Source organism: Chiloscyllium plagiosum, chromosome 6 (assembly GCF_004010195.1).
Source record: "Chiloscyllium plagiosum isolate BGI_BamShark_2017 chromosome 6, ASM401019v2, whole genome shotgun sequence".
Classification (NCBI taxonomy): Eukaryota; Metazoa; Chordata; class Chondrichthyes; order Orectolobiformes; family Hemiscylliidae; genus Chiloscyllium; species Chiloscyllium plagiosum.
The window spans coordinates 32,309,689-32,336,898 of NC_057715.1; the positions used below are offsets into that span (position 1 = coordinate 32,309,689).

Sequence of the window (27,210 nt, forward strand, 5' to 3'; positions counted from 1 at the left end):
CCACCCCCATCACCAAACCATCATCTCCCAGACCATACAGAACCTCATCACCTTAGGAGATCTCCCACCCACAGCTTCCAATGTGGACTTCAACAGTTTCCTCATTTCCCCTTCCCCCACCTCACCCTAGTTCCAAACTCCCAGCTCAGCACAGTCCCCATGACTTGTCCTACCTGACTATCTTCTTTTCCACCTATCCACTCCACCCTCCTCCCTGACCCATCACCTTCATCCCCTCTCCCACTCACCTATTGTACTCTATGCTACTTTCTCCCCACCCCCACCCTCCCCTAGCTTATCTCTCCACACTTCAGGCTCTCTGCCTTTATTCCTGATGAAGGGCTTTTGCCCGAAACGTTGATTTTGCTGCTCCTCGGATGCTGCCTGAACTGCTGTGCTCTTCCAGCACCACTAATCCAAAATCTGGTTTCCAGCATCTGCAGTCATTGTTTTACCTAGCCGGCTGTACTTGTCAGCAGTGGTCACCCAGTGGGGAAGATAGTTGCTGTGCAGTGCCGTGCCTAGTCAGTATTACACCTGCAACATGTGGCAGCAGCTTATGCAGTGCACACACTGATTGTGCTATTGTTTCTGATATGCCCCACACAAGTTAACTGGAACCATCCAGTCCCAGCAGGTGCTATTATTGCTTGGCTCTTGTACAAATGCTGGATAACTTGAGGAGGAACAATCCGTCGGCAATTGCAGAGCCTGCAGTAACTTCAAGTGACTGTCAAACAGTCTCCACATGAAGACATCATGAGTGAAGATTCCCTCAGAATGCAGGGAAGGCACAGAGAGCCCAGAATCTAGTGTGATCAATGGATTTTCTTCCAGGTTAGAAAGTGCAGACCCAGCACAGGATATTCTGGGACACTGAAACAGAAATGTGTTATCTTTTAGAACAAGACTTGTAAACTGAAGGGTTGGGTGACCGACTGATACCAGTAACTGTCAATGTGTCAGCTGCACTCAATTATTGTGCATCTGACTATTTCCAAAGATCCACTGTGGACTTGTGAGGAATTAATCAGTTGTCAAATCTTAAATATATGTGGCTTTACTAATGCAAATTTTGCCAGGTCACACTAATTTATCTTGTTTCTCTGTGCCCCTGTGCAAGATCTGTGCTGAAGCCTGCACAGTAGGCCTGCAGACTGTACACATCTCACATTGAAAATGTCATATTATAACCGAGCTGACTTTGTCAATGGGAAGTGGTTCCAATCAGTCAATGTGCATATAACATCTGAGAAGTCTGCACTAGGTTCTCTGTAACCTGCCACGCTGAATATTTCCTTGAGAACTGTCAGATTCCTATTTCATTTCAACGGGCAGGATGTCATCAAAGAATAGCTGTTGGGAGACAGGGGTTACCCTCTGTAATCATGAGCATTCTTAACAATGCACTTTGCTCAAAAGGAAAGCAATTCCTGGTGAGTCCCAGAAACAAATGCAGCTCTTTAGATTAATTTAGATTCCTCACAGTGTGGAAACAGGCCCTTCGGCCCAACAAGTCCACACCGGCCCTCCGAAGAGCAACCCACCCAGACCCATTCCCCCACACCTAACACTATAGACAATTTAGTATGGCCAATCCACCTGACCTGCACATCTTTGAACTGTGGGAGGAAACAGGAGCACCTGGAGAAAACCCACGCAGACACGGGGAGAATGTGCAAAGACAGTTGCCCGAGGCGGGAATTGAAACCGGGTTCCTGGCGCTGTGAGGCTGCAGTGCTGACCACTGAGCCACTGTGCCACCCTTTGTATGCTCTTACTTTGCTTTTCGTCTTGTTTAATAAAACTTAATGTTAAGAACTGTTTGAAGAATTTTTCAATGTGTCATGCTCCCACATAGAACAATGACAGGATGGTATGACATGTTGTGCATTAAGGAAAGATTAGTACTCATTCAGACAGGGTTCTAACATGATATGGCGCAAAAGGATGGTTTGCTTTTATAACCTTGTTCTTACAGCTGCAGGTAAAATAGCAGATAATCAGACAGGTGATGATGTAAAGTGGCAAAATGTTCATGAATGTAAGATTCTGTTTCCAATGAAGTGTCATTCATGGCACCATGTTTCCTCAGACCATTTCCTTTTCCCCACATTGCATGTACTGCAAGAGGGTAGTCCTGGCTGGAAGCATTTGATTCGGTGACAACTCGGGCTTTAAATATGGTGTCAATAATGGAAGAGCTGAAAAACATGTTGCTGGAAAAGCGCAGCAGGTCAGACAGCATCCAAGGAGCAGGAGAATCGATGTTTCGGGCATAAGCCCTACTTCAGATCATGATTGCCTGAAACATCGATTCTCCTGCTCCTTGGATGCTGCCTGACCTGCTGCGCTTTTCCAGCAACACATTTTTCAGCTCTGATCTCCAGCATCTGCAGTCCTCACTTTCTCCTCCTCAATAATGGAAGACCAAAGTTTCCCAACAGCAGCATGGCGGAATATAAGTGATTATTTGGGTGTCAAGAGTGCCAGATGTTGATTCATGGGACACAAAGGGAGTAGGAGAGCTGAAGTTAGCATGGAATGGCATGGAGATTAAAAAGGAAGCTGTGGGGGAGGATTAATGTGGGTATGAGTTGGCATAAGTTGGACTGGATGGTGAATGTGGAGTTTGTAGTGGGGAGGGGAGGATATGAGGGGTGCAAGATGGAAAAGGATTTTATGTCTGTCTGGGCTTTCCATCAAGTGTGCCTCCACACCAGCGGCTTCTTCACACAGTCTACAGCTGCCCAACCAGACTGTCAGGGAATTGTAACATGAAAACTTGACATACCAGATCTCTTTTCACCAGGTCAGGGTTATGGAGCCAGGAATTATCTGTACACCTAAACTGGAAGTTAGAATCCAGACCAGTAACTGAAAAAAAGAAAGTTGTGTTCTGTTAGCTAGTAAATATTTATCAGCTGCTTCTTCTTTTTGACCAGTAGACTAAAAATATAATTCTTGAATATTTATTCAAGGCAGATCTCCTATAAAGCATTCTGTTTTCAAATGTAATGTGCTCAGTAGGGCAAAAAGTTATCTTCTTGCAGGAATGTGGATTTGAGGCCATAATCAAATCAGCCAGGATCTTATTAAATGGTGGATTAGACCGAAGGTGCCTTATGGCTTGATCCTAATTTATATGCTTGTAAATAAACTGATCATATAGAATACATGTGTGTGAAACAGAGCTGTGATTTATTTGTTTTTCCAATTAATAAAATTTTATTTTAATTAACCTTGCATTGATTTTTCTCAAATAAATGGTTAAAACAGGTTAAATATATCATTTAAATAATCTATCAGGGAGGGATCAAATGATTTAAACTGAAAACTGCTTAAATCAATTAAATGTGAGCATCTTGTATATTTTATTTTATTTATCTCTTAGAAGGTCAAAGATTCAAATAGAGGACTATAATTGAATATCAAATCCATAACATTAGAAGTTAAACATAGAACATAGAAAAGTACAGCACAGAACAGGCCCTTCAGCTTACGATGTTGTGCTGAGGAGTAATTCTAATGTAAAAATAAAATAATCTTACCTACGCACCCCTCAATTCACTACTGTCAATGTGCATGTCCAGCAGTTGCTTAAATGTTTCTAATGACTCTGCTTCCACCACCGCTGGCAACGCATTCCATGCATTCACAACTCTCTACATAAAGAACCTACCTCTGACATCTCCTCTGTACCTTCTTCCTAATATCTTAAAACTATGACCCCACATCCCAGTCAATCCTGCCCTGGGGAAAAGTCTCTGGCTACTGACTCTATCCATGCCTCTCATTCAGGAGTATACCTCAATCAGGTCACTCCTCTTCCTCCTTCTCTCCAGAGAGAAAAGTCCAAGTTTAGTCAACCTTTCTTCATAAGGTAAGCCGTCCTGTCCAGGCAGCATCCTGGTAAACCTTCTTAGCACCTTCTCCAAAGCCTCTGTATCTTTCCTATAGTTAGGCAACCAGAACTGGACACAATATTCCAAGTGTGGTCTCACCAGGGACTTGTAGAGCTGTAGCAAAACCTCGCAACTCTTAAACTCGATCCCCCTGTTAATGAAAGCCAAAACACCATATGCTTTCTTAACAACTCTTTCCATTTGGGTGGCAACTTTTAGGGATCTATGTACTCGAACACCAAGATCTCTCTGTTCCTCCACACTGCTAAGAATCCTGTCTTTAATCCTATAGTTAGCATTCAAGTTCGACCTTCCAAAATGCATCACTTTGCAGTTATCCAGGTTGAACTCCATCTGCCATTTCTCAGCCCACTGCAGCCTGCAATAGCTCAATACTACCACCGGCACCTCCAATCTTTATGTTGTCTGCAAATTTACTAACCCACCCCATAATCTCCTCATCCAAGTCATTTATAAAAACTACCAAGAGCAGAGGCTGAAGAACAGAGCCTTGCGGGACACCACTCAACACTGACCTCCAGACAGAATACTTTCCATCTACAACCACTCTCTACTTTCTGTCAGCAAACCAATTCTGAATCCAGACAGCCAAATCTCCCTGTATCTCATACCTCCTGACATTATGAATGAGTCTATCATGGGGAACCTTATCAAATGCCTTGCTGAAGTCCATATACACCACATCTACTGCTCGACTGTCATCAACCCGTCTTGTCACCTCCTCGAAGAACTCAATAAGATTTGTTAGGCATGACCTGCCCTTCACAAAGCCTTGCTGACTGCCTTTAATCATGTTATGCTTCACCAAATAGTCATAAATCCTATCCCTCAGAATTATTTCCAAAATTTTGCTGACCACAAATGTAAGACTGACTGCCAGGGATTTCCCTATCACCCTTCTTGAAAAGAGGAACAATATTCATCTCCTTCAAATCTTCCGGTATGACTCCTGTGGAGAGTGGGGGAGAAAAGAGCTTCACCAGCGGCTTAGCAACCTCCTTTCTCACTTCCCAGAGCAACCTAGGATAAATCTGGCCTGGCCCTGGGGACTTACCAATTTTAATGTTCGCCAAAATTTCCAACACATCAACTTCATCAATCTTGATCTGTTCAAGCCCATATCCCAGCTCCTCAAAGTTCTCATTCCCAACAAGATCCCTTTCCTTAGTGAAAACTGAGGCAAAAACTCATTTAGAGCTTCCCCTATCTGCTCAGACTCCACACACAAGTTCCCTACATTATCCCTGATCAGCCCTACCTTCTCCCTGATCATTCTCTTATTCTTCATGTATGAGTAAAATGCCTTTGGGCTCTCTCTAATCCTTCCTGCCAAACCTATCTCATTCCCCCTCCTGGCTCTCCTCAGTCCATTTCTGAGCTCCTTTCTAGCAAGCCTGTAATCCTCTAAAGTTGTGCTAAATCCTTGCCTCCTCCACCTTACATAAGCTGCTTTCTTCCTTTTGATGAGAAGCTCCTCTGTTCTCGTCTTCCAAGGCTCCTTAATCTTACTTGTTCTTATCTGTCTCAGAGGAACAAATTTGTGCATCACTCGCAACAACTGCTCCTTGAACAGTCTCCACATGTCTGCTATGCCCTTTCTGTGGAACAATTGCTCCCAGTCTGTACTTCGCAAATCCTGTCTGATAGCATCATAATTTCCTTTTCCTCAATTAAATATCTTCCCTTGATGACTGCTCCTTTCCCTCTCCAAGGCTATGGTAAATGTCAGGCAGTTGTGGTCACTGTCACCAAAGTGTTCTTCCACCATGAAATCTGACACCTGTCCTGGCTCATTGCTGAGCGCCAAATCCAAAATGGCCTCTCCCCTCGTTTGTCTGTCTCCATACTGAGTAAGGAAACCCTCCTGAATGCACCTAACAAAAATGACTCCATCCATGTGACTAGCCACACTGTCTCAAGACACCTACAACACTGGCATCAACTGTGCAAAATGGACGATCGCCCAGGGACGAGGCAAAATTACAGTGCATTTCAAAGTTATTCAATTACTGCCCTTCCAGTCTATTATCAGCCAACAGCTGAGCAATAAGTCAGGTCACAAACAGTGCTATCAAGCTCAAATCTGCAATAACCTGTTCACTGATGCTCAGTTTGGGTTCCACTAGGACCACTCAGCGCTTGACCCTTTTGGATCAAACATGGCCAAAAAGGCTGAATTTCAGATGTAAGGTGAGGTGAAAGTGTTTGGCTTTGATTTGATTCGCTTATTGTGGTGAGTATTTTGTTACAAAATACAGTTAAAAATGTTGTGTTGCCACTCTCCAACACCATCTTAATACATGGAAAAATAAACTAAGACATAGAATATAAGGGCAGAAAAAAAGGGAAATGAAGAAAAAGTGTTCAACTTTCAGTCCTTTTGTTAAATGCTCCACCTGGTGGCCAGGCACAACTCCTCTTCACCGCACCACCGACACTGAAAAGAAAGTCGCCATTGTGCTTCCACAGACACCCTCACCAATGCAGGTGCCACCGATATTACTGGGTACCACACTGGCCCAAACTTAATTTTGCTGACATCATGGATCTGTTTCAGGCTCACCACACCGATGCAGCCACTGCCAATGCCATTGGGTTTTATACTGGGCCCAAACGTGCCAGTGCTGCTGCCTCCATAAATGTGCACCCTACCATCCACCACAGCAGCTAAGAGTTGATATTAGGACTGCGTCATCATTGCAGCAGCCTCTGGGAACCCAAACTTGTCTGTTAGGCCATCGCCACAAGTGTACACTGGACCCACTCGTGTCTGTGCTGGGCTCACTTGCTGCCACTGATGCCAAAGAGGTCTTCAACAAGAAGCAAGTAAAATAAAAGAGAAAAGCAAAGAAAAACAAGAAGACAGAGACAGAGAAAAAAAGAAAAGACGTGAAAAGAAAAGAAAAGTGTATGGAGCAGACTCGTACCAGGCTCAGAAATGCTACTTGATTGTCATCTTATCAGAATTTTGAAATCAAGGCAGCATTTGGGGACCCCTAGCCAAACTGGATTCATTGGCTCCTCTACTAAGTGATAAATTCTTTTCCTGTCTTCCTTATTTATACCCCTCATTACTCTAAACACCTCATCGGGTGAAGGAGCAGTGATCTGAAAGCTTGTGATTTCAAATAAATCTGTTGAACTATAACTTGGTGTTGTGTGACTTCTGACTTTGTCCATCCCAGTCAGACACCGACACCTCCACATCATGGTGCAAAAACATTCCATAATGTGACAACCAGAATTGTACAGTTACTCCAACTGTGGCCCAACTAACATTGTACATAGCTCCATCATAATCTCTTTGCTCTTGCGCCCAATGCCTTGAGTAATAAAGGCAGATATCCCATGTGCCTTTCTAACCACTGTACCTACATGGTGCCTTCAAGGGCCTAGGACATGCCCAGCAATGTCCTTCTGTTTCTCTGGTGCTCCTCCTTCACAACTCACAATCTCCCCGAGTTTTATGTCATCAGAAAACTTGGATCTATTATATTTTTATTTATCATGAATAGCTGGGGCCCAAGCACTGATCCCTGTAATTAACCACCAGATACTATCTGCTCCCCCCCCCCCCCCCCACCCCCCCCCCACCCCAGAAAGCAATCTCTCTTGGTGCAACTCACTGTTTCTGGTCTGTCAAACAGTTCTTAATTCTGCTCGTCAAATCTACAAAAAATAAACTCCAAAAATTTATTGAACAATGATTTCCCTTTCATAAACCTATGCTGACTTTGTCTAATCCAATTAACTCTTTCCAAGTGTTCTGTTAATATATCTTCTGTTGACATATAATAGAATCTATGGTTTTCCCATTACTGACATTAGGCTAACTGTTCTGTAATTCTTTGCTTTTTCTTTCTCTCCTTTTTTAAATAGTCATAACTGCCACCTCCAATCTGTAGGGAGTAGTCTACAGAATATTGGAAGGTGACCACTAATGCATCTGTACTCTGGACTGCATATTATTAGGCCCTGGGGATTTGTCAGCCTCTAGCCCCTTTACTTTTTCTTACAATTTTTTTTTAAACTAATTCTGATTTTCTTTACTTGCATCTTCTCACTAGGCACTTGAACCTGGTCTTAATCGATTTTCTTTTCTTTTCACACATTTATTGAAACTTTCACTGTCAGTTTTTGTGTTTCCTTGCAAGTTTCTCTTATACTGCATTTTGTCCTATTGATCAAACATTTTGTCCTGTTTTGCTGAATTCTAAAATGCTCCTAGTCCTCAGACTTGTCACTTTTATATGTCTTCTCCTTTGATTTAACATTACCTATTATTTGTTTTGTAAGCCATGGTCAAGCCAATGTCCCTGTTTCATTTTTGCACCAGATAATAATGAATGTTTGGTGTAATTCATGAATGCACTCCTTATATATTTACCATTACCTATCCACTACCAACCCTTCTAGTAAGTTTTCCTAATTCATTACTGTCAATTCATGTTTCCTATCCTCATAATTCTATTTAGATTCAAGATCCTAATTTTGGAATTAATTACTTCACTCATCATCTTAATGACCAATTTTACAATTTTATAGTCACGCTTCCTCAATGAAACTCAATTGTAACTTCAGGTTCTGAAGACAATAGTCCCTATCTCTCTCTCTCATTGTTGTGTCTGAAATCACTCTTTCTTGTCCATTTATCTCTCTCTGAAGAGATTTCCTCAAGTTCACATATTTTAATTTCCATTGCCTTTTCCATTTGATGCTGCTATAATTCTTTTGCATGTTCAAGTTTCTTTAACTGAAATTAAATTCTTGCTAACGCTTTTGATTAATAATTTGATGTACAGATAGTTCTTTATAATGTGATCGTTGCATTCTTGTGCAACTCCGTGTTATTGAAAAATCGTGCTTTAGAAACAGCGTTTAAAGTGTTGGCGATGTATTTGTGTTACAGCCAACACATGTTTTAAATGTTTGCACTTTAGAAACAGTGTCCTCAGTTCATCAGTCATGTTAACAATGAATTCACATTAACAAAATGCATGTTAGAGCAGAACGACCTGTACCTGATCATTTTTGCTTTTCTATATACAGTACCAACATGTTGATTGTCTTTGCTTTCTTACTTTTGCAGGTAACTACTCTGTCAACTCTATTAGTTTTAGTTAAACATTTTAAACTAGTTAGAGTTACATCCTCCAACAATAAGTATGTTCTAGTAGTTTGAATAAGAAAGTTTTAGCAAAATGCCATTTTAGTTTTGAAATATAAGAAAGCTGTACATGTCCTTTTATCCTTTGTTCATTACTATTATATCATGTCCAGTTTCACAACTGCAGCCAAGTTCCACTCAGAGTTCCTAACCTATGTTATAACTGTGATGGGAAGTATGTGCTAATAATATAGATATATGCTTCCAACATTGTGTTCAATAATATATAGTGGGTTTTAGCTCAAAATGTGTTTCTGATGGGAATCTAGCAGATTAATTTTCTACTTGCTAGAGACCATGACAATGTTAGCAGTTAAACTGGGTCACTTCCTGACTGAAGTGTGTCAGAGTGGAATAGTATTGCTCTTATTTCAAAAAGCAGAGATATGAGAAATTATCATGAGGAAGCTCATCAAAGTAAAATCAACAAAAATAAAAAAAAGTGACAAAATATGATAAGAGCTGGATAACTTGCAAGATCTGGTGTACACAACTGTACAATGTCAACCTGAATCCAGAGGCATCCTGTTTCAATAGAAAATTGGACTTTCTATGCCATTGTCACTGAAAGCCCAAGCAGTTTTCATGAACAAAGTCGAACTGTTCACACTTTGTGTCTTACTCACTTAGGGCTCTCATAAGGACATTGACACTTGATTTTTGACTCATTTTCCTGTCCAGGTATTGACTAAAGATCTGCCAATTAAATCTTCAACATAAATTTCCATGCATAAAGTTTTGGCAGGGATAGAGGGTTAAGGAAGTGATTAAGCAGATAACAACTTCCAAGAGAGTTTATAGATTATACATACAAATCATTTAGGAAAATACCTGATTGAAAAATTATGGAAGCTTTTCACAAGAGCTTAGTTTTGAAAGGATGATCTGGAGATAATTCTGTCAGTGAACCTCGTCTCTCAAAAAATGATCTAAATCTAGAATCAGTGTTCCAAAGAGCAGAGAATACACAGTCTTTGATGCATTACACACTAAATGTTAAGTTTCCTTAAATGAAGAACAATCTACTGAATATGTAAATCACAACAGAATATTCAACCAGAAAAGACAAGTTTCGCATTGAAAAATATTTTGCATCTAACAACTTCAATGAAAAAAATCTTAAACAATGTAAGACTGCAGTGTCTTGTCACAGATATGGTTCAAAAACATCACATTAGCAAAGACAAAACTGTCTGACCTTAATTCAACAATATTCTGATTATTCTATTTGATAAGGTGTGTGATTTATGTGTATTTTAATATAATTTCTTTTTGATTTTTGATTTTGACTAAAGGTATATGGGATTTTATCTCTGAGTTTAATAATTAACTTATGGGTATTTGTGTAACCATGGTGATTATTTTTAAAACTGTGTGAGACAGTGACTTCCTGGAGAACAACAGTTAAATTAAGCTTAATAGATGTGGTAGAGAAAGGAATTCTCTCTGGGTTGCATTGGATAGGAATGCTGCTCAGATAAATGGGATTGAATCTTATTATGTCTTTCAAAACCTTTAAACATGTGTCAAGCATAAACAGCTTCATTTATTCTGTTCTCTTCATTTATTTTACAATAAATGCCTTTATTTTATTCTTAATTGTCTAATATTATTGAAATCACTTCACAGAGGAGGCCAGAATCTCATCACCAAGTCACCCTTTATTTACACATTGTGAGTCCTTGACACTGATCCAGCTCCCTCAGTCTCAGCTCTCACAGTCAGCAGGATGTCTGACACTCCTCTTCTTTTTGTTTTCTGAATGTATAACTTAATCCATGAACAGTAAGAAGGGATATTCGTTCAGGCTAAGAGGAAATTTGGAAGTCGCTCCTTCCAAAAGTCAATGAAACTTGAGGAGAATTGAAATGTACTTCTGTTCTCTATTCAAGTGGGCCAATCCCAATGACTGAGTGAACAAATACCTTTATGTGACTGAAATAACTCCATGGAGGCTGGTATTCCATCACCAGGTCACCCCTTACTTACACATACAAACACTGATCCAGCTCCCTCAGAGTCAGCTCTCAGAGTGAACAGGATGTCTGACACTCCTTTTTTTTCTTTGTTTCCTTAAGATATAGAGAATGAACAATGATTGCATAACACTTTATTCATTTTCACCAATGGAAAGAAAAGAAACACCCGAGTGGCCAGTGACAGGCAGTGCCCCTCTCATCAGAGAGTGACACTCCTTTTCTTTTTTTGTAGAACCTCTGACACTCCTGCTTATTTATTTATTTTTTAACTCCTGTTTATTTTTTTTATTTATTTTTTCCCCACACTACCACCTAACAACATAGTGTTTATTTTTCCCCAGCACCCAAGTCGTGCATGTGCAGGTGTCGGACATAGTGAAGAACAAGTGCATGAATCTTTATTTATATTCCACCACCAGGAAGAAAGGAAACATCAGAGTGGCCGGTGACAAGTCGTACCCTTTTCAGCAAAGGCCGACATTCCTGTTCCTTTTTTTCTTTTTTTTTGTGTTTTTTTTCCCTTTTTCTTTTTTTCTTCTTGTTTTTTTTCTTCTTTTTTTATTAACACAACATGGGTGCTGGGGAAAATAAGCAACATTCCTGTTCTTATCTGTCAGCCAGGGTTTCCTGACCGGTCCAGATTAATAGCCACAATCAGGAAATTCATATTATATTTTATCCACCTGGCTGACCTCATTACAATCACTACATCTGTCATCGTCTGTGTCTGAGGACAAATGGTGGTTCTTTTATTTTGTAGCTCTTCCTGGATCATCTTAGCACCGGGTCAGGTTCCTCTGAGTCTGCCCCTGATTACGCCAGTGTGTAAGACACAGCAGCTTACCTCTTGTGCTTGGAGCATCTCAGAAGAAATTAATTCTTTCCTTCAGCTGGCAAAGGCATTGAGGTGGCAACATCCTTTACGCTCATCTCAGATTAGGAGGTATCTTCAATGCTTGATGGAGAGGGAGAAACTCCACAGAAAGACTGTCAAAGAGCTGGGTATGTTTTTTTCCGGCACTGTTCGTGAGTTTGCAGCTTACATATAATTCACGTGCTTGATCAAGATCATCGCACCGACCAGAACTTTATCCATTTCTGGACCGGACTTCGCGTTGACCATGCCTCTCACACAAGGCCATTCCTATGCTTCCTACACCAAACGTCATCCCCTGAAGTAAATTTTCTCTTTCATTTAGCAGTGTCTGCTATCCTGCATTGGCATTCCTGATGCTTTGCATACTCTCACCCCAGGTCTGGTGTAGAGTCTCCTCCACATCAGCAACTCTGCCAGAGTTATCCTTGCAGTTTCATGAGGGGTGGTTGTATAATCATATAGGATAGGGGACAGTTGGTATCTAGTAAGCTGCAGTCACAGTCTGGACTGCTGTCACTGCGAGACAATTGGATAATGAATGGTATGGAGCTGTCTTTATATGTGGAATATCAAATTCCCTGTTGACAACTGATGGCCTGTTATTTGTGACCAATACTTCCAGGAGTCCGTGTATTGCAAACAATGTGCCTAGTTTTTCTATTGTTGTCCCTATGTTTGACAAATAAACTCTATGTATGCCCAGCCACTTTCAGTGGGCATCCACAGTGATAAGAATATTGTCCCCATGAAAAGACCTGCATTGTCGATATGTAAGGGAGTCCAGGGGTTACCCAGTCAATCCACGGATGTGGGGGAGATGTTGGTGCTTATATTTGTCCTTGTTGACACTTTGGGCACTGCACCATCGATGTGGCTATGTTTGAATCCAATCCTGGCCACCAGACATAACATCTTTCCAGCATCTTCATATTGAAACCCCTGGATGATCCAGGTAGACGTCAACCAGCATTTGGTGATGACCTTTGCTTGGGGCAATCACTCTTGTTTCCTAAGTAGTATACTGTCCTATACTGTGATCTGGTCTCTACAGGTCCAAAGAGATTTCAATTCTTGCTGTGATGATCTGTTGGCTTCTCGCATCACCACCAGCTGTTTCAGTTTTGCCAGGACCATATATTTCTGCATTCAAAATCTGATCATGTCACACATGAGTGACAGAAAATTTAAAACAACTTTGGATTCTTCCAGTGGCAGTACAACTGATGGTGTATCTGCCAGTGGGAGGCAGCTCAATGCATTCATAGTTGCTACTAGAACCCCTAGTGTTCCGACTTGTAATTATATGCACTTAGTATTAGAGCCCACAGCTGAATTCAGCCTGAAGCTGTGGCCAGCTCTGCCTTGTCCTCTTTAAGCCCACCTAGCAGGGGTTTGAGATCTGTTATTATTACAAGCTTATGTCTATGAAGATATTGGTGGAACCTCCCGATTGCAAACATGACCGCTAAACCTCCTTCTTTATTTGGCCAAATTTACTCTCTACATTAGTTAAAGCCCTGAAAGCACATACTTTTGGGCATTACTCTCCATTGGGTCAACAATGAGCTAATACAAAGCCAATGCTGTCTGGGGAGGCATTACATATCAATATAAAGTCTTGATAAGAATCATAGTCTGTCAACACTTTAGAAGATAATAGCTATTTGTTCACTTCACTGAAAGTTATGGTTGGCTGTATGATCATTTCCAAGGCTGACCCTTTCTTAAGAGTTGATGCAAAAGTGCCAGGCTAGAGGCCAGTTACATATGAACTTTCCATAATAATTCACCAGCCCAAGGAAAGATGTAAGCTTTGGCACAGACTTGGAAGTCAGGGCACATTTGATCATATTCACTTTATCTTCCAATGGGTCTGTAGCCAGGGTAGGTTACTTGGGTTGCCTGGAACACATATGGTTCCTTTCTTAGACACATGTTCACCTGAGAGAAACATCTAAGGATGATGTCTAAGTTGTTTAAGTGCTCCTTATTGGTCTTCACTGTTATCAAATAAATGGCCACATGGGGTAGACCTTGTAACATGTACTCCATCATCTGCTGAAAAATTGCACAGGCTGACGATACCCCAAATGGCAGTCTTGAATATTGGTACAAAGCTTTGTGAGTATTAATTAATCTTCATCTAACCACAATTGCAAATGCACATTGCTTGTGTCCAGTTTCATGAAGGACAGCACCCCCAGCCAGTTTTGCATATAAATCCTCTATGTGAGTGATTGGGTATTTATCCAGCTGTGAAAAGTGGTTTATGATAGGCTTAGAATTCCCACAAAGCCAAACAACCAGTCAAACTTTGAGTTATAAGGAAAGGTTGAAGAGACTAGCGCTGTTTTCCCTGGAGTGTCAGAGGTTGAGGGGTGACCTTATAAAGGTATATAAAATCATGAGGGGCATGGATAGGATAAATAGACAAGGTCTTTTTCCTGGAGTGAGGGAATCCAGAACCAGAGGGCATAGCTTTAGGATGAGAGACGAAAGATATAAAAGGGACCTAAGGGGCAACTTTTTCACACAGATGGTGGTGCAGGTGTGTGGAATAGGCTGCCAGAGGAGGCTTTGGAGGCTAGTACAATTGCAACATTTAAAAGGCATCTGGATAGGTATATGAATAGGAAGGGTTTGGAGGGATATGGGCCAGGTGCTGGCAGGTGGTACTAGATTGGGTTGGAATATCTGGTTGGCATGGATGAGTAGGACCGAAGGGTCTATTTCCTTGCTGTACATCTCTATGACTCTATGACTCTAATTGGGACAACTGGTCTTGCCCATTCCTCAAAGTGGACTGGTTTGACAATTCCTTTGTTTTCCAGCCTTCTAATTTCTGCATCTATTTTTGCCCATAAGGCTGATGGCACTGGATGCATATTGCAGAATCCTGATCAACATGCAATGTGGCCTTGGCTCCTTTGTTACTACATAAACCTTCCTAAAAAAGACTTCCAGGTATTTAATTAGATCTTCACTCAGGCAGCCATTTTCTAATTGTAAAACTTTGAGCCAATCTAGGTAAACCTTTCTTAACTAATTATGCCACATCATGTTTGGGCCTGAGCTGTTTGCTAGCCTTAATTGTAACCGAGCCAGCTGTTTCTCAGAATAAACCAGAACTAAAATCGTTCCCTTAATCTGTAAATGTTACAGTACCTTGTCCTAAGTCCAGACAAGGTACTGTAAAAACTTAATGGTTGAAATCCAGAGCAAAATTTTTAAAGTCTGGTCTGTGATCACTGAAATGGCCACCATGAGTAGAATTGGATGGCCATTTAACCAGGTGTTTATTTAGATTGGCTCTGATTTGGATGTTGCTGAGTGATTTGACTGTTCCAAATCAGATTTAGATGGACTTTCCAGGATATGAACTCTCCTGGATACTGGCCTATAAGTTTTTTTACTCAATTTAGGTCTCATGGGACTCTTTTGCTGTCACAATTCCTCATACCAGCGGTAACTACTATACCTTGCTGCCCTGGATCCTGAAGAAAACTTTAACCGTTTGGCTGAAGCTTAGATTTGTTTTGGAATTTTGCTGTGGGATGACCTAGAGTCCGCCAATCAGGATATGTTGTAAGTGAGGTTGTACAATTGTCTACACTCGAGTGGTGTTCCCCAAGCTCAGTCAGCCTGGCGAGGATGTCCATTTCCATTAAAATACATTGTAACTCATATGCTCCACCTGCCACATTTTCCAATGACTAAGCAAGTTGTAATGCTTGCCTGAAACCCAGTTGGGCTTCAGCTAGTAGGCACTTTTTCATGGTTACATCATTAATCCTACATATTAAATAATCTCTAAGCACCTCATTAAGGGTTAAACTGGAGCCACATGCTTCTGCCAATCATCTTAATCTTGTCAAATAGCTGATACAGATTCCCCTGGTCCTCAAATTACTGAATAAAATTGGTAGTGTCTCAGAATTAGACGAGGCTTTGGATCAGAATAATCCTTAACTACATCAATCAACTCTTGAAAGGTTTTAGTATCTGATGTCTCCAAGAACGTAAGGTTCCTAATAACTGAAAAAGTTGCAAGTCCATTGTCTGTCTGGAGAATTATTCATTGTTTTTCATCCTCCCAGTGTCAGTTGCCTGGAAAGTGTAACACATTCTTTCCATATACTGAACCAGTCATCGATGGCAGGACTGAAAAAAATCATGCTTCCCAAATAACGGCATGGTGGCTCAATGCAATCAGTTCTTCAGCAAGGTTTACCCATTCAGGGTGAGTAATCCGGCTGTCAGATTGATTCAACCTCTGATCTAATGAAGCCAGCAAAGAAAAAGAAAGTTCTCTAACGTTGCCTCAAATATTTTTATAATTTTTCATAAATTTTCCTTCATCACTTCTTAATAATCAATGTGAATCAGGGTGGCATGATGGCTCAGTGGTTAGCACTGCTGCCTCACAGGCCAGGGATCTGGGTTTGATTTCAGTCTCGGGCGACTGTCTGTGTGGAGTTTGCACATTGTGGGTTTTCTCCAGGTGCGCCGGTTTCCTCCCATAGTCCAAAGATGTGTAGGTTAGGTGAAATGACCATATTAAATTACTCATAGTGTCCAAGGATGTGTAGGTTAGGAGTGTTAGTTAGGGGTAATGTAAAGAAAATGGGTTTGTGTGGGATACTCTTCGGAGGGTCGCTGTGGACTTGTTTGGCCTAACAGCCTGTTTCCACACTGTAGGGATTTTAAATACAAAGGCTCGGGGAGGAATGGGTGAGAAAAAGAATGTGTAAAATTATTTTTAAAAAGGTTTTACCTCAGCTGCTAATTTGATAAGGTATCAAAATATAAATCAATGATTCCGACACTTGGGGAAGGTATTATATAAAGCTTTCAAACCCAGACAACTTCATTATGATTTGAAGGAGCTGCTTCCCACAGGAATTAAATAGCTAAATGTGGGAGAAGTTAATTAGAGAGATAAATGGAAAATCACAAGAAAGTAAAGAAAGAAACATAAATGACAAGCCCTTTTCAATGTCAATATTTGAGTGGTCAGATTAGCCCTCAGCAAACTGCTTTGTCTTAATTTTTGGAGAGCTTCAGGACTGTTGTTTTGGATGTACCAATCCAAGTGTTTGTTTGGACACCTGATGGGAGCCTTGTGAGTGTTGGAGGGGCCAGGTCTTGCTGAGCTGGAGCAGTGGGCATTCACAAGGGCCATAGATTAAGAACATTTGCCTATTTGGCACATTCAAAATGCAAATTCTGCAAATTACCAGTCATTTGCATCATGCAGTGTCTTATGTTTATGAACAGAAAAATTCAAAGCGTGCAGAGCACGGGTTTACAGAAGAACCTCCACATTTCTTTGTTGTTTCATGCATCTTGAACCTTGGAACACATGAAGAGTATGAATTAATAAGAGGATTGATTTTCCTGCCTGCAAAAAAAATCATTCACCAGTACATGAGGGCATTCAACTAATTTCATAGAAAATTAATGTAACTGCACTTAAAAAAACATTTCAATCTGCCAAGTGTGTTTTACTATACTGTAGTTCTAAGTTCATCAATATGATTATGAAAATCCTTTCAAAACTTGGCACGTGTTTAAAGCTTTCTCTGTAAAAAATGTCCTTCATAATTGTAATTTAAAATGTCTTTTTTCAGTTTTATTTTGATTTTGTTTCAGTTTATAAAACTTGCAGTGCTCTATGAGGGAAGAATAATATAGGAACCCTAGTTTTGTGAAGTTCTGTACACACTATAGGGATACAACTTTAAATTGTAGAAAATATGTCAAAATAACCAAAGCACAACAAAGCGCCTTCAAGTAATTGTTGACCATAATTACCTTTAATTAGCAATAATATGCAGACCGCATGAATGAAAGATAGAAAGAAGTGCAAATAGGATGATTTCCTGGGATGGAGAGATTGCCTCATAAGCAAAGGTTAAACAGGTTGGGACTTTTATTAGAGTTTAGAAGAATGTGAGGTGATCTCATTGAGATCTATAGAATTCTTGAGAGGCTTGACTCTCATGGCAGAGTCTAAGACCTGAGGACATAATGTCAGGATTAAGGGAGCCAAGTTAAGACTAAGGTGAAGAGGAATTTTTTTCTCTTAGTGGATTCGGAAGTCATTACCACAGAGAGCTGTAAGGATAGAGTCCTTGTGCATAATTATGATTGAAATAGACAAATAGATTCTTGATCAGTAGAGGAATCAAAGGTTAAGGGCAAGAGCAGGCAAGTAGAAGTGGAGAATGTCAGATCAGCTATTATCTTGTTGAATGGTGAAGCAGGCTTGAAGGGCTGAATGGCCTACTCCTGTTTCTATTTCGTATGGTCTTATGATCTTATAGATGAGTTTCGGAGAAAGCTGTTGAAATTGAGAAAATATATGCTGGAAATGAATTGCTGTCTTATTCATTGCTGTACTTGAAGACAACTGCTGTGGATGAATAAATCTTACAGCCTACCTGTCTAATTAGAAGCTGGGAACTGAACTGCTTTAGATAGTTATACTATGTAGTAGACCAAGTCTTTCCCTGTCAATGACTTCACCTTTAATGATCTTGCTCTTCATTCTGATGACAAAATGACTTCCAGACTGAAAACTGGAGCATTATTTCAATGTAAGCCAGTGCATTTTGGGAATGCCGCTGTTCATTCTGCTCAATAACTGTGTACTCCACAGTTGGATGAACAAATGCGTTGGCAATCTTACAGATTAAATAACGATTTATGTACTTAATGAGTGTCATGAAGCTTTATTGCAGGTGGGTTTTCATTGGTTAGTTCAGTTTTGATATTGGATCTGAAAGTCATGGAGCTCATGCATAACTGAAGGTATGCAGGCATCATTTAAAATTGCCAGGTCAAATTCCACAAGATATATGTTCTTAACCCACAATCTGCTGGATGTGAAAATATCCAAACAACACAATTGCCCCCAAGGGCGAATCAAGGAAATCTGAAAATTGCAATGATATCTGTGATGAGCCTTTCAACATTTTCACAGCAATGGAAAGGAGCAATGCCTCATTTGTCTTGATTCTTTTTGTTTATTACAGCTCAAAGTGCTATCAGGAAATTTTCTATATGGGGTGGGACGAGAAGACCTATCTTACTTCCATCTGTTTTTCCTGTGATCTGTGAACAGACATCTGTCTCTCAAGATGTGGTGCCAGAAAACCTGTTTATAAGAACCAAAAGTAGCTGTGCATGACCACACACACACACACACATATGCAAATCATGACATCAATAGGCAGGCCTAGAGTACTGAGATTTTTTTAATTTTGGAAAGACAGACAGCTATACATAGTGATTTTCCCATGAATACATTGAAATGCTGCTAAATGATTCCCTGATTCATTCCACACCTGAATTGGATGCTAATTTATGTTCCCATTGAAATGGTTTTACAACAAGTCCTCATGGTTTGCTGACATAACTGTCCACATTTCCTCTGATGTGAGGACATAAATAAGTTTTGTAATCTCAAGGTTGCTTTAGCATTAGAAAGACAACTTTAAAGCAAATGAGCATATGTGAATCTTTGTCAAGTACAGTTTTGTTTACAAATGTGGCTGTCAAAACTGGCACTGTGGTTGCAGAAAGAACTAGGCCTGAGTGATTCAAATATTCTAAAACTAACCTTATCCCTATTGCTTTCACAGGATGAATTTTTGCTCTGAAGAAGGAATCCCATCATTGGGAAAATTTCTGCTCCTGCCGGGTCTTTTGAAAAACAGTCTTAAGGCCAAATCATGTTGACAAAGCAGCACCCTGGCCCACAGTGGGAAACTTTTGGCCTGCTTATCTCTGAGTCCAATAAAAATTCATCAGAAACAAGAGATTACCTTTATAGACAGAAGACACTTGATCTCAGAAGATAAAACCCAGCAGATGTAATGAGCTCACTTGTAGCTCACAGCATATAACGAGAACACGGCTTTAACCTTTAAACCATTTTTTCTGTGGACCAGACATCCATTTGCAATTCCTTTATTAGATCTGGTTACAGCCTCAATAAATGAGAATGACCAATTTCGTAACAATATGCAGCAGATGTCTCAACAATTATACCCGATCGGTTCGATACAAAACTAAATATAGAAAGAAGTGAGGATTAGTGATAGGCCAGAAAATTTTTTTTTTTTTAGGAATTAACAGTGGATGAGTAAAAAAGCTAATATAAAGGGACTAAAAATAATGAAAGTAAATTAATAAGAAATATAAAACCAAACAGCAATAGTTTGCATGGGCATATAAAAAGACAGCAGCAAAAATGAGGGTGTGACCCCTGGGGGATGAAACTGGAGAATCAATAACAGAAAATAGGGAAATGGTGGATAATTTAAATATGTATTTTGCATTGGTCTTCTCAGTAGACGATACTATAAATATCCTAAAGATAACAGATAAAGTTGGAACTGTGAGGAAAGGTCTTGTATAGTCTCTATCATGCGAGGCAAAGGTAGTTGACAAACTAATAGAACCAAAGACAATCAAATCCCTAAGACATGATGGCAGACATCCGAGACATTCAAGGACAGACTGCAAAGATAATGGGGGCATTGAAACATTCTAAAACTCACTGAAGTCATGGAGGATTTCAACAGATTGGAAAACTGCTAATGGGACACCCTGATGAAGAAAGAAGAGAAACAGAAAGCAGGAAAATATAACCATAGCAAATTAACTCCACACCTGTTGTGGAGTATGTTAGAGGCCATTGTTAAGAAAGAAATAGAGGGTCATTTAGAAAAACTATTACAATTAAACCGAGTTAACATGGTTTTGTGAAAAGGAGATTATAGTTGAGAGGTTTGCTGGAGCTATTTGAGGATATAGTAAGTAGAGTTGATAAAATGGGACCGGTAAATATAAGGCATTTGGATTTCTAGAAGGTATATTGTAAGATGCCACATAAAATGTTATTGGACAAGATCGGAGCTTAGTATTGCTACTAATGTATTAACATGGAGTGAGGATCATTTACCACATAGAAGGCAGAGAATCGGCATTAATGGCTTTTTTTTTCAAGGTGGAAAGATGTAACAAGTGTCACAAGGATCAATCCTTGAACCTCAATTATTGATTATTTATTTTAATTTTTTGGTGGACCTGATAGAGATCAATGCATGCAAATTTGCTGACAATGCAAAAATAAATAGGAAAGCATGTTGTGATGATGGTATAAAGGTTCCACAAGGCAATATAGTTAGGGTAAGTGAGTGGGCAAAAACTTGTTGGATGGAGTTTTAAATAAGAAAGTCTGAGGTTGTGCAATTTAGTATGGTGAATAATACAGATTAGTATTTAAATAGAGATTCTAGAAAGGTACAACACAGAGGTATCTGGGTGTTCTTGTGAATGAAGCACAGCACATTAACGTGCAGGCACTGTGGTAATTAAGAAGGCAAATGGAACTTTGGCCTTTATTGTTTGGGGGTTGGAGTTTAAAAATAAGTCTTGTTACAACTATACAAGACATTGGTGAGTGTGCATCTGGAGTACTGTGAGAATTTGGGTCCCCATATTTAAGAAAATATATATTAGAATCGGAGATAGTTCAAATGAACTTATTCCTGAGATGAAGGGATTGACTTCGTTCAAAAAGGCAGCTCACCGCCACCTTCTCAAGGGACAGGCAGCCAGCAATGGCCATGACCCACAAAAATGAACAAAAAATAAATTGCAAAATAGATGATGCTTTTAGTCATTAGAATTTGGAAGAATAAAGCATGATCTTACCGAAATAAACAAGATTCTGAGGTGGGAGGTGACATGGTAAATGTTGAGAAGATATTTCCATGCGATGGGGAGTCTCAATTTAGGAGACATAGTTACAGAATAAAGAGGCACTTATTTAAAACATAGTTACAAAATTAAGGGGCTGTTATTTAAACCTGAAATGCAAAGGAGTTTCTTCACTTGGAGGGCAATCAATGTTTGAAATTCTCTCCTGCAAAGAGATGGGGAGGCAAGATCACTGATAATATTTAAAGAGGAGAACGTTTTTGAGATTCAAGGAATTGAGGGCTATGAGGATATTGTCTGAAAAAGGAATTGAGACCCAGGGCTAATTAGCCATGATCCCACCACTGCCACTTGTGCTGTGGAGCGGCATGGTGGCTCAATGGTTAGCACTGCTGCCTCACCACACCAGGGACCCGGATTTGATCCCAGTCTCAGGTGACTGTCTGTGTGGAGTTTGCCCATTATCCCCATGACTGCATGGGTTTCCTCTGGGTCTCCTGTTTCCTCCCACAATCTGAACATGTACAGTTTAGATGAATTGGCTATGTTAAATTGCCCATAGTGTCCAGCGATGTGTAGGTTAGGTGGATTAGTTAGGGGTAAATGTAGAGGAATGGGTCTGGGTGGGTGATTCTTTGGAGGGTTGGTGTGGACTTGTTGGGCCACTGAGCCTGTTTCCACACTGTAGGGATTCTATGATCTTATGGAATGGCTGAGAGGATTGAGGGACTGAATGCCCGACTCCTCTTTTGACTTCTGAGAGATTTATAACATCATGAGAGACATAGACAGGATAAATAGACAAAGATTTCTTCCTGGGGTGGGGCAGTCCTGAACTAGAGGGCATAGGTTTAGGGTGAGATGGGAAAGATATAAAAAAGACTTATGGGGCAACGCTTTCACGCAGAGGATGGTACGTGTATGGAATGAGCTGCCAGATGAAGTGGTGGAGGCTGGTACAATTTTAACATTTAAAAGGCATTTAGATCGGTATTTGAATAGGAATAGTTTGGAGGGATATGGGCCAGGTTCTGGCAGGTGGGACTAGATTGGGTTGGGATATCTGGTCGGCATGGATGGGTTGGACCGAAAGGTCTGTTTCCATGCTGTACATCTCTATGACTCTATGACTTCAGTATGGTGTTGCAAGCATCGGCCAACCAATTCCCACTGACAGGGGTCAGGGTCAAAGTCGGCTCTGCCCACAAATCTGAAGGCCGCCTTCCCTCTCGGTTTCATTTTAATTCTTATTCGAGGGTATAAAGAGGGAATAAGCGAAGTCAACCAACAACCAAATGCTGTCACCTTCAGCAGCAGACTCTATTGCTGCTACATGGAATTGGGTACTGCAAATGCTGGAGATCAGAGTCAAATTTAAAGTGGTGCTGATGAAGGGCTTTTGCCCGAAATGTCGATTTTCCTGCTCCTCGGATGCTGCCAAACCTACTGTGCTTTTCCTCCTAAACTTGACTCTATTGCTGCTACATGCAACTTGTCTTGTTTACGGTCTGCCCTGTATACCTTGTGTATCTCATTCCCATCACATTTCCAGCAAGAAAAAAAGAGTTGGAAACAAAAGCATTGAAGTCAATTTTTTTAACAAGCTCAGCAGGTTACTCGCTATTCTGCCCCAGGGCAGACAGAGTTCTGGAATTAGCACCTGCTTTCCTCCATATTACTGGGGTGTGGTGGAGTGAGATTGCTGGCTCGATATCATCATGCTATTTTTAACATAAACTGTATGGGCGAAGCCCACCCAATTTGTAGCTGTCGAGTCCGTCTCAGAAAATGAAATGATTGCCAAGACTGATATGCTTTATAGTCTGTGCTAGTTATGATAAATTAGCCAAAGGAATTACTATGTTTTCCTTTAATCTAATAATTAACATACGCACAAAGGTTATTACAAGTTCAATTAAAGTGCACTCCTCCCTTCACCCTGTTATTATTCTGCTAGATTGAATTGATTGTCATCAGCATTGAGTTAGAATAGATCACTTCTAGGATGACAGACAAATTTAGACAGCAGAAAAGTACATAGCTGGATGAGTGATGTGTATGAAACAAATACATGCAATTATGTTCATTTCTTTTCCAGCTTCATTCATTAATCTCCAAAACACTTCCAACAGTTAAACAAATTCATGGAACGATGGATCTAGTAAATATTTTCCTACTGCAATGTCAGATCAGCCATGACACCTTTGTTATGTTATTTTTAACAAAGATTCAAACTGCAGACTAACCCCTTCACAGAAATGAAAAGCAAAATGCTGCAGATGTTGGAAATCTGGAATAAAAGGCACACGTACTCAAACATTTCAGCAGAGGGTAGGTAGAGAAGCAGAGTTAACATTTCAGGTCCAGAACATTTCATCAGAGTTTTGTCACAGCAGCTAAATCCAGCTTTTGCCATTTTCATTTTTCATAAAAGGGGGGGGACTACAAATCCTGTTCTATTCACAAAATTAATCTATTGTTGCATCTCTCTTGTTTTTTTCCTTTGAGAGCAAAAACAGTTACAGCAGGAGGTTTTGCCATCATTTGGTTAAATAAAGACAGATTATCATAAGCACAATACAAAAAGTCCACCCATTGATGGGAAAGATAAAAAAACATGAATTCAAACACACAGTTGGCTGAAGCTGATACAAGATAGCAGAACACAGACCTTCACTTCACTTTATCAAGGTTTAAGTGACTGTCAGGTTGTTTAGGTAAAAGCAATATGATTGAGTCGAGCATAAGACCAGAAATGGCAGACAGATGACTGTTTACTTTTTTGTGATCATACTGGATGATTCAGATCCAGAAGGTGTGGCTGGAACTGTTTAACTATAGTAGTCATCAATCAATTTTATCATGGAATAATGAGTACGTTTTTCTAAGTAATTAGAAACCAATTTTCAACTAAGACAGATCTTGGTTGTGATAAGTGGATCGTTTTTCCTTAAATGCAATGTAATTACACTAACATTTTATTTAAAGAGATTATGAAAATGGAATTACATGGAAATGTTTTGTTTATCTAATTGGATACTGTTTTGAAATATGTAAGTCTAGATTAAGTTTCTTTAACCAACTGTTTTCATATCAGGGAGTGCATTCAAGATTTTGATTATATTGTTACTAAAACTACTAAATGGGTCATATATCTCTCATCCTAAAAATTTAGGTAATTATTTTTCAGCGGGTCAGAAAGATTCAAATTCCAAATATTATTAATCTGCAGTCATGCAGCAGGTAATGCACATTTTTAAATTTACCTCTGTGATTTCAGTGAAAAAAACAAATTAAAGTTGTCGCACTATGTTCCTCTTTTCAAACAGACGTTTTTTTTTCATTTTAGGCAGCAATTTAATTTTATTCTGTGGGCAATGATTGAATTTGTTTTCGTCAGCCTTTGAAAGCACTGAATCCCAAATGATAACCTCACCTAAATGGTGGGCACTGTATGGAATTAGAGGCAGAGAGATGTTATAAACTCGTGTAGTTTGTGCTAACCATGCAGCACCCTTGGTCCTGGAGGAACACCATCTCATTTTTACTATATCAGCTGTGTATGATAGAAATGACAAATAAAAACTACTCTACTCTAACGAGCTTAGAGAAAAATCTCAGAACGTTTTTCCCAATGTGTGGTATTCGCATGGGTTTTCACCTCTCTCAGGAGAACACTTAATTCCCAGTGTGAATAAAGATTTTTTTTATCTTGTACACAACTTGTACAAAGCAAAATTCTCATTTTCACACAGATGTTCCGGAACATTTCATTACTGATTACCAAACTTCCATCCAGTGGAAACAATTTGTCCCTATCCATTCCTTCAAAAGTCTTCATAAGTTTCAACACTTATATTAAGTTCTGCTTGTTCGAAAGAGAGTAAGCCAAGGTTATACAGTCTCTCCAATTAACAGACATCCCTCATGCCTGTTAGGAAGTTTCATTTTCTTGAATGCAACAAGGATTTTGATTTTGCACTCATTAGTATGGACGTACAAGATGTCAAACTCTGAAAGGGTTTCTTATTTTTCATCTTGTAATCATCAGGACACACTCTTTGTGTCTCTTTTTAGCAATGTTTTGCAAAGCCAAACAATTATTTCTCAAAAGGATTTCTGTTATTAAATGTTTGATTCAGGAAGATAAATGAATAGAACTTGTTCCATCAATTCAAGAAATGTCTCATGAATTGCCTTTGTATTTTTTTTGATTATCCCAGCAATGGTGTAGATTTCGATACACAGGAAGAATTAAAATGAGAATTTATTTGGATTTACCATTGAATGACTGACCCCTTTCTCCATCCTAGAACAGTGACCTTCTAACCATCCTTGAATGCAGCATTAATAAATCCTTGTGATGACAAAACTGTGCTCTGTGTTGATAACAATGACGTTGATAAATGTTGTTTGGAGTATGAAGATCACAGTGCATGTATAATAACTAGAAAATACTAGATTCTTGCTGGATAACACTACAGTATTTTCAGTTCTGACTGGTGCTATCCATGTTTGAACAGTAAAAGTCAAGACATTCAGTTTTTTTAACAGATATCAGGGCCATTTGTTTTATAGCCATTTACTTTCACGACTCACTGATTAAAATGCATTAGTTCAAGTTATTCTGTACTGTATATTTGGCCTTAATAAGATGTTAACTTGTCCCAGATTTTGTAATTAGGAAGGCTTTAATTTCTTTTTCCCAAATTAAGTAAAAATCAATCAGTCTCAAAATTAGCAAAAACTTTCTTTAAAAGCAATTTTTTATCTATAACTCCTGCAAAAATATTGTCATTATGGTTCCCAAGGAACATACATAATGTAAAAAAAAAGATTCAATTAAGTAAGTATATCTGTTAATGCCAGTAATATAGTGTCAGGAAAAGATTAGGGAAACATTCTGACATCAATTTCCTGAAGATAATAAATTACAAGTTCTAATTTTATTGTCACCAAACTGAAAATTCAAATCTAATAGATGCTAATAGAGATACTTATCATTGAATTGCTTAAAATAATTAAATCAAAGAACTGTAGATGCTGGAAATCAGAAATGCAAACAGAGTTTGCTGAAAAAAACTCAGCAGTTCTTGTAGCATACTGTAGAAAGAAAGCAGAGTTAGCATTTCGGGTCTGGTGACTTTCCTTCAGAACTGTTCTGAAGAAAGGTCACTGGACCCAAAATGTTAACTCTGCTTTCTCTCCACAAATACTGTAAGAACTTCTGGGTTTTTTTCAGCAAACTCTATTTGTAATTGCTTAAATAATATAATAGTGTAAAAGCAAAAACTGCTAAAGGCAGATGAGGGGTCAAAGATTTTGTCTTGCACTCATCAGGACTAGCACAGAAGAAACTGATTCAAAAAAGGCAGCAACAACTTATAAGATACGGATTTGTTTGGCCATATTGGCATGGAAATTCAGCAAGAATAGTTAACTGTCACTCTTAGTTCTTAGACCAGGCAGATACATCCTGGGAATGCAGCATGCATTGGAAATCTCCATGACCCCTCATTCACCAAATAC

At 39.5% G+C, this 27,210-nt stretch overlaps 1 long non-coding RNA gene across 1 annotated transcript in view; it reads left to right on the forward strand.

The window, feature by feature from the left end:
* Positions 1 to 20,240, forward strand: part of LOC122551123 — a 72,991-nt gene extending 52,751 nt beyond the window's left edge. The window contains exon 3 of the long non-coding RNA XR_006312016.1: positions 19,596 to 20,240. This is a non-coding gene — a long non-coding RNA (uncharacterized LOC122551123). The remainder of the gene's footprint in view (positions 1 to 19,595) is intronic.
* The last annotated feature ends 6,970 nt before the right edge of the window (positions 20,241 to 27,210 follow it).